The following is an 8,575-nucleotide window of genomic DNA, read 5'->3' on the forward strand; positions in this document are numbered from 1 at the left end:
GCGGCCGAGCTGGAGCTGCGCCAGAATAGGTTGGCCGAGCTGGAGAAGGCCGACGCCGACAAAGCTGCGAAGGTTATTCTCCTTCGCAAGGCATTGGAGGCGGCCGACCGTCGGGCCACCCTAAGGGAGGAGGAAGCTGCGACCGAGCGCGAGGCCAAGATGGCGGCGGAGGCTGAAGTTCTGAAGACCATGGAGGACACCATCGTGCTCATCGGCCAGAGCTTTGATCTTGCCGTCCGACAGGCCGAGGTGCTGTATGGCGGTCCACCTCCTTCTGGTCAATTTAACCAAGACATGGAAGTTGTGGATGGCCGTTTGGTCCCTGCAGCGGCCGGTCCTCCTCCTGTTGAAGAAGTTGAAGCTGATCCCTCTAATGAGGTGTTGAATATCGTAGATTAGGCGGTCAGCTTTAATTTTGGACCCTTGGGGCCGGGGTGTGGCCCCCACCTATCTTCAATTTAATATAAGTTTCCTTCTTTAATTGTTTCTACATTTTCTGGACGATCGAGCCTTTACGAGCCGAATGGGCTGGAATGGTTAAACTTAAATCGTAAAATTAACAAAGTAAAAAGAACGGAACAACCGGTCGGTAGATGTAATAAATTGAGTAACTTGTGATGACTAAAATCAACCAAGTGATTGTAACGGAGTTCGGTAAGTCGGCCGTCCTTTTAGCGAATTCGATTTAGGCGTTTATTTTAGGCGGACTTGTGCCGATCGTTGTGTATGTCTCGGGGGGTATGTCGATTAAGGCTACGTCCTGGCCGAGTGGGTTCGGGAGGGTATGCCGGTTAAGGCTACGTCCTGGCCGAGTGGGTACGGGTTCGGGAGGGTATGCCGGTTGAGGCTACATCCTGGCCGAACCGTGCATGTGACGGGAGGGTATGCCGATTAAGGCTACGTCCTGGCCGAGTGGGTACGGGTTCGGGAGGGTATGCCGGTTGAGGCTACATCCTGGCCGAACCGTGCATGTGACGGGAGGGTATGCCGATTAAGGCCACGTCCTGGCCGAGTGGGTACGGGTTCGGGAGGGTATGCCGGTTGAGGCTACATCCTGGCCGAACCGTGCATGTGACGGGAGGGTATGCCGATTAAGGCTACATCCTGGCCGAACCATTTTTGTCGTTCATTGTATACACTTATGTATGAAACGCCTTGTTAAAACCTCTCTGACCGATGGACCGGCCGGGCGAGGAAAGAGTGCGTATATTTTATTCATGTTTTTAGCTGAAATAAAACTTTAGGTGCGTGGCATTCCACGTCCTAGGTACAATTTTTCCCGATAGGTGTTCTAAGTGATAAGCTCCCCCTTCTCCCACTTCTCGGATTCAGAATGGTCCCTCCCAATTTGATGAGAACTTGCCGTCCGACTTCCTAGCGTTGCTGCGCATTCTCCAGACGAGGTCACCTTGTTGAAAGCTTCTGGGCTGGACCTTTGAGTTGTATCTCCTTGCCGCTCGGAGCTTGCATGCCGCTTCTCGTATCTTGCTCTTATCTCGAAGCTCGTTCAAGAGGTCGAGGCCGACCGCCAGACTTTCCTTGTTGAGGGATAAGTCGAAGAGTTGGCGTCGGATGGATGGCTTCCCGACTTCTACTGGTATCATGGCCTCGGTGCCGTACGTGAGGCTGTAAGGGGTTTCTTGTGTGGTGGATTGTGGGGTGCAGCGGTATGCCCATAAGACCTCGGGCAGTTCCTCCGTCCATCTTCCCTTGGCAGTGCCGAGCCTCTTCCTTAGCTCGTTCAACAGAACCTTGTTGGCCGCTTCAGCTTGTCCGTTCGTCTGTGGATGCTCGACGGAGCTTGTGAGAGATTTGATGCCGAGGTCGTCGTAGAAAGTCATGAGGCCTTGATCGATGAACTGCCGACCGTTATCAGAGACTATTGAGTGTGGTATGCCGAACCGGCATACTATGTTTTTCCACACGAAGTTTTGGACGTTTCGGGCGGTGATTGTGGCTAGTGGTTCGGCCTCGATCCACTTGGTGAAGTAATCTACCGCGACCAGCAGATTCTTTGTCTGGCCTTTGCCTGGTGAGAATGGGCCGATGATGTCCATTCCCCACATGGCGAACGGCCAGGGTGATGTCATGCTGTGCAGTTCTTCTGGTTTTCGGTGGTGGAGGGGGCCAAACTCTTGGCATTTTTGGCATTTCTTGACGTAGTCAGCGCTGTCTCCGTGGATGGTCGGCCAATAATACCCTGCGCGGATTATTTTGGCTGCCATCGTTCGGGCTCCGGAGTGGCTTCCGCACGCCCCTTCGTGGATTTCTTGCAGCACGTATTGGGATTGTTCGTTGGTGAGGCACTTTAGGAGTGGCGTTGAGTACCCCCTTCGGTATAGGTCCTGACCGATCATAGTGTACCGGGCGCACTGCCGTCTGATGTTCTTCTCTTCCCCCGGTTGGCATGTCCCGTGCTCCAAGTACTGAGTGATTGGGGTCATCCATGTGTGGGTCTCGGTGATTGTCATGCACTCGGCGTCACCTACACTCGGTTGTGCTAGTCGCACCTGGACGACCGATCGGTGGTGGCTTTGTTTTTTCGTAGATGCCAGGCGAGAGAGTGCATCGACACGTTCGTTTTCCTCCCGTGGTATGTGTTGGACCGCCACCGCGTCGAATTTGGTCATGACGTTACGGACAGTGTGGTAGTATCGTTGGAGGAGGGGCTCCTTGACTTCGAATTCTCCTTTGATTTGGCCGACGACCAACTGGGAGTCGCTCTTGCATGCGACCTCTCGCGCGCCTAGGTCATTCGCTAAGTTGAGGCCGGCTAGTATGACCTCGTATTCTGCCTGGTTGTTCGTTGCTTTGAAGGAGAACTGGAGGGCTTGCTCAATCAGCAAGTCCCCAGGCCCTTCGAGGACGACCCCGGCTTCGCAGGCCGTTTTATTGGAGGAGCCGTCCACGTAAAGGACCCATTTGGCTGAGGTTTCTGTGTTCCTGGGGAGCTCGGCTGTGAAATCCGCTAGGCATTGGGATTTAATGGCACCCCTCGGTTCGTACTTGATGTCGAACTCTGAAAGCTCGACCGACCACCCTATCATTCGTCCTGCAAGATCGGGTTTAGACAAAATTTTGTATATGGGATAGTTGGTCCTTACCCTGATTTCGTGGTTCTGGAAGTATGGGCGCATTCTCCTTGCTGTCAGCACCAGGGCCAGTGCCACCTTCTCTATCATTTGGTATCTGGTCTCGGCTGCATGGAGCGTCTGGCTGCCAAAGTATACCGGGTGTTCTTCGCGGTCCACCTCTTGGACGAGGGCGGCACTGACCGCTTCCTCCGATACTGCTAGGTAGACTACTATGGGTAGGTCTAGGCGGGACTTTTGGATGACGGTCGGCGAGGATAGGAATTCTTTGAGCTGACCGAAGATTTGCTCGCACTCCTCGTTCCAGCTGAATTTAGAAGTTTTGTGGAGCATTGTGGCTATCGGCCTGATCCGTTCGGCTAGGCGGGGTACGAATCTGGAAAGTGCTGTCAGCCGGCCAAGCAGTTGTTGAATTTCTTTCAAGTTTTTCGGGCTTCTCATCTCCGTTATGGCCTTGCACTTGTCGGGGTTCGCTTCGATTCCTATGTGGGTCAGCATAAAGCCGAGGAATTTGCCGCCTTCAACGCCGAACGCGCACTTCTCGGGGTTAAGGCGCATGTTGACCCTTCTTAAGGCGTCGAAGACTTCTTGCAGGTCTTTGATGTGTTGGCCGCACGAATCGGACTTCACCACGATATCGTCCACGTACACCTCTACGCTTCGGCCAATCATCCCTTTGAAAATCTTGTCCATGAGCCTCTGGTAGGTAGCCCCGGCGTTCTTTAGGCCGAACGGCATAACCTTGTAAAAGTAGTTTGCACCGTCCGTCTTGAAGGCCGTTTTACCTCTATCGCTATGGTGCATGTTGATCTGGTTGTAGCCGGAGTAGGCGTCTAAGAAACTCAATATCTTGTGGCCGGCCGCTCCGTCTACGAGCCGGTCGATGTTGGGAAGGGGATATGAGTCCTTGGGGCACGCCTTGTTGAGGTCTTTGTAGTCTACGCACATCCGCCATTTGCCGCTTGACTTTTTAACCATTACGACGTTGGCCAGCCAAGTGGAGTATCGTGCCTCGGCTATGAAGCCGGCTTTCAAGAGCTTCTCGGCCTCACTTCTGGCGGCCAGCCGCTTGTCCTCTCCATGGTTCCTCTTCTTTTGCGCGACCGGGCGGGCTTCTTTATATACCGAGAGGCGATGGGTGATGATGTCCGGATGGACTCCTGGTACATCGGCCGTCGTCCAAGCAAAGAGGTCCACGTTTCTTTTGAGGGTTTGGTGAACGAAGTCCGCATCGGCGGCGGCCATTGCCGTGCCTATGCTTGTATACCGATCCTCCCCGTCGAGTTCGGCTTGACGCAGCTTGTCCTTGGCTTCAAGTCTTGGCTCAACTTCCCTGGGATCTAGATCTGCCATGGTGATGCCCTTCTTTGGTTGGGGTGAGTGCCGGCGGGGCTTCTTCCACGACCGGCTATCTTTCACCTAGGCGAGCGGCTGCTGCTGGGCCCCTGTTGTGTGGGCTCGACTCGCAGGCTTTCGGCGTAACATTCTCGGGCGACCTTTTGATCTACATGTATGGTCAGGATGTCGCCCGAGAGGGAAGGGAACTTCATTGCTAGGTGGGGTGTGTAGACGATCGCTCCAAGTTTGTTAAGGGACGACCTGCCGAGGAGGATGTTGTAGGACGTGTTGGCGTTTATGACCAGGTATCTGATCTTGAGGGTTTTGCTGGCCCCTTCCAGGCCGAACGTTGTGTACAGCTCTATGTAACCCCTCGTCCCTACGCGTTCCCCTGAGAAGCCGACTACGTGGTCGTTGTAGGGCATCATTTCCTCCTCCGGTATTCTCATGGCTTTGAAGGTCTTCCAGTACAATATGTCGACCGAGCTCCCTTGGTCCACGAGGGTCTTTTTGATCGTGAAGTTATCGATATCGACCGATATCACCATGGGGTCGTCCTGGGTTGGGTCTATCCCCTTGAAATCTTCGTCTGTGAACGTGATTGGTGGCATCCTTGGTCGGGCGGAGACGAGATTTACTTGGTGGACGGCGCGAAGGTGCTTCTTGCGCGCGCTGTTGGTACTGCCTCCGCCACCGAACCCTCCGGCTATGGTGTTAATCACTTCTCGGCCTTTGCGAGTGTCGATTTGTGGGGGGTCGTCTCTTCGTCCCCGTCGGTCTCCCCGCCTGTCGCCCTCTCGTGGGCCTGGGGGAGTTCGGTCTCTTCTCCTAACCGTTTGCTCCTTGCATGGGGAGCGGCGCGTTTCTCGGGTCCCACGCACGAAGCGTCTGAGGTGCCCGGCTTGGATAAGTTCCTCAATTTTGTCCTTCAGGGCTTGGCACTCTTCGGTAGAGTGGCCGGTATTCTTATGGTACCGGCATCGTTTGTTGCGGTCGGCATTTTCTGGGCTCAAGGCCCTTCGGGGCGGTGGTATTAGCTCGGCGCTCAGGGCCTCTTGCAAAATTTTGCTCCTCTCCGCGTTCAAAGGTGTGTAGCGGGAGAAGCGGGGTCCGCGATTGTCCCTTTTTTGGTCCCGACCGGTTCGGGACCTTCCTTGCCGTTCTCTGTCTTCTTTCTTTTCCCCGCTTGCCTCGGCTCGGGCGTTGTTTCTGAATTCACGAAGTTCCTCCAGCTGCATGAATTTGGCCGCTCGGCGTCTAAGGTCATCCAGGTTGGTAGCAGGCTGCATGCACAGGCTGTTGGCGAATGGGCCGGGTCTGAGGGCGGTCAGCATGTGATGCATCGCCACCTCAGGGCTGAGGTTGCGAATGCTCATAGCGGTCTTGCTGAACCGGTCAATGAACGTTCGGAGGGACTCTCCCTTCTCTTGACGAATGCTGACCAGGGCTATGGATGTCAGATGGTGGGGGCGGCTTGTTGCGAACTGGACGTCGAACTTGGCTACCAGGGTTTCGAAGCAGTCTATAGAGTGTGCTGGGAGCTTGGTGAACCAGCTCAGAGCGCTGCCCTTTAGAGAGGTTGGAAAGACTCGACAGAATACTGCGTCGTCCGTGGTGTACAGGCTCATGTGGGTCGTGTACGCGTCCACGTGTTCATCTGGGTCGGTCGTCCCATCATAACGATCCCTGTTGAAGCCTTTCCACTTGTCTGGCAAGGGGGTTTCCATGACACGGTCGGTGAATGGATGGCGTCGGTCCGGACCCGCTGGAGCGGTAGTGTTGATTGTCTTGCTGGGATGGGACTCCCCATCCATTTCCAGAGTGAAGTCATTCTTGGTGTCTTTCTCGGCCTGGACGCCGGCCCCGGTGGCATGGGACCTGCCGGCCTGATTAGTCATGGCGAGGGATGGCACCCCCTCGACCAGTCTCTTCATCCGCTTGTTCTCTTCTTGGAGGTTTTTGATCTCCTCCTCATTCTTCTTAGCAGTTTCCTCGTGCGCCTTCTTCATCTCTGCTAGCTCCTTCTGAAGGGCCATCATCATTGCTGTTTGATCTGCTTCGGTCATGCTTGCCATGCTGCGGGTTGATACCATCTACTGTTGTGGTTGCTGCTGGCTCTCCTCGGCCCCACGGTGGGCGCCAATTGTTCTCGAACTAGGTTGGGGACTGGGAGAACTATTGTCTTCGGATGTCACTCGGTCGGTCGTGCTTCACTTCCTCCTTCGGTTCTTCTCGTAGGATGACTCCTCAGGCGGGTGGGGTACCTGCAGATGGCACTCCAACGCTCAAGTTAGTGGGGTATCGTATTCGGCTGGCTGGAATACTGTAGATAATGACGTACCTTCTTCCTTGGATAAAAAAAAGTATTTAAGAAATATTTGAATGCCTCCAAATGTCAGTATGAATATTTTCATTATTCTATTAGAATGAAGATGAGACACAAATATATACAAGTGTATGGAGACTATCTCTCCCTAAATTACAAGTAATTAGGTTGGGATCTAGTAATCATGAGATTCTATCATTATTAAATTAATTGCGTACAATATCGTACTGGTTAACTGGCTAGGAGATACTTATTCTGTGGCTAAAAGGTTTAATGCTCTTATGCAAAATGTAACGGAATCAACTCTCAGTTTGGATTACTTTCGTATCTGTCAAGACTTGAGTGCCTTTCACAAAAATCCTTGGAATAATTTGAAGTCAACTCTGAGGCGTGATTATTGTAGAAGTCCTTGGCAAATTGTAGCTACCATTGCAGCAATTGTTATTCTTGTTCTCTCTTTGGTTCAAACCGTTTGTTCTATCTTGCAAGTAATACAAAAATAGAGTGTCCATCTTCTCCCCCAAAGACCTGGTAAGTTCATCTTTTGTTATTCTTTTCAATTTCTATTGCAGGCACTCCTTTTGTCTGAAAAATGTTTCAATGGCTTACTAATTTAGTTCTTCCAAGATTACTCGTCACTGAGGAATGATGGGCGTGCATGAAGTTCAGTGAATGCGCTCACGTGTGGATGCGAAGGTTGGTGATTATGCAGGTTCTACTCAAGCAAATAGCTATAACTATGAATTCATTACGTGTGGCTTGGAAGGTTGATGATGTTTATATTTATATAGAAATGATAAACTACACACATGTATATAAGATTTTTTTATAGTATGTATTTTGATGTGAGTTAGGAAATACTAGTAGACAAATATCATGGAATAAAACAAGATTGGAGAATTATAATAAATAATGAAAGTACTTATTAGATAGTATAGGATTCAAAAGTGTTTTTTGGCCTTTAATGTCTTCTTAACACATTCAAAATTTATAATTTAAAAAACATTAATTTTGTGAGTTTATTCAGATAAAAATTAATTTTAGAAACTAAAATGATTAGTTATTAGTCAAAAACCAAAAGCAAGAAATAGCAGGGAAACATGTAATTACACTATTATTTTTAAAATGCAGGGAGGAGTTCAGTGACAAGCTTCATCTATGTGAGCATTAACATAGTGTTTTATGTAACCATGAAAATATTCCAGACTGTCCCTTCCTAAAAATAGTCTTGTGGTTTTAAAATTGTAGTTTTTCTTAGATATCAACGAGACATAATTAAGTTAGCATGGTCAATATTTCCAAAGGTAACTGTAGGAGTGGAAGGGAGTTTCTCCCTTGGGTGGTATTATACTACTGAGATATAATTGGTTGTAAAATTAACTCCAAATGATTGTATGTTAGGAACCCAGAAAAAGAAAAAATGAGACACACAAAGATAGAGAGAGGATGCTGAGAATTCCTCTGTTCATTGAGATTCACTGTTACAGGAAGTCAAACCTTCAAAAAAGGGAACAACTTCCCTTTCTCACAGGACTATTCCTGTTGACACAATCTAATCCTCTCAAAAGTCCCCTTTCCCAAAACCTGTTGGTCTTTATTTAAAGACCAACCATACCCCCCACTAACCACTAACCGCTCCCTTAACGGTTCCTAATGTTTCTCCTATGTAAGGTTCCTAATGTTTCTCCTATGGTACACCTTTCCTTTCATTTTCCTATTCTTATTTTCTTCCTAACATTGTAACTGTCATTTTTTTCCATGTTGTAGGATTTTGGGATTATGGAAAACGGTGGACCTGCACCAGAGGGAATTACTAACA

The 8,575-nt window shown here is 50.3% G+C and overlaps 1 pseudogene; it reads right to left on the minus strand.

The window, feature by feature from the left end:
• Positions 1-1,328: 1,328 nt before the first annotated feature.
• On the minus strand, positions 1,329-6,505 carry LOC150025198 (uncharacterized; annotated as a pseudogene).
• Between the last annotated feature and the right edge of the window lie 2,070 nt (positions 6,506-8,575).

The sequence above is a fragment of the Phaseolus vulgaris genome, chromosome 9 (genome assembly GCF_051622355.1).
Source record: "Phaseolus vulgaris cultivar YP4 chromosome 9, ASM5162235v1, whole genome shotgun sequence".
NCBI classification, from domain to species: Eukaryota; Viridiplantae; Streptophyta; class Magnoliopsida; order Fabales; family Fabaceae; genus Phaseolus; species Phaseolus vulgaris.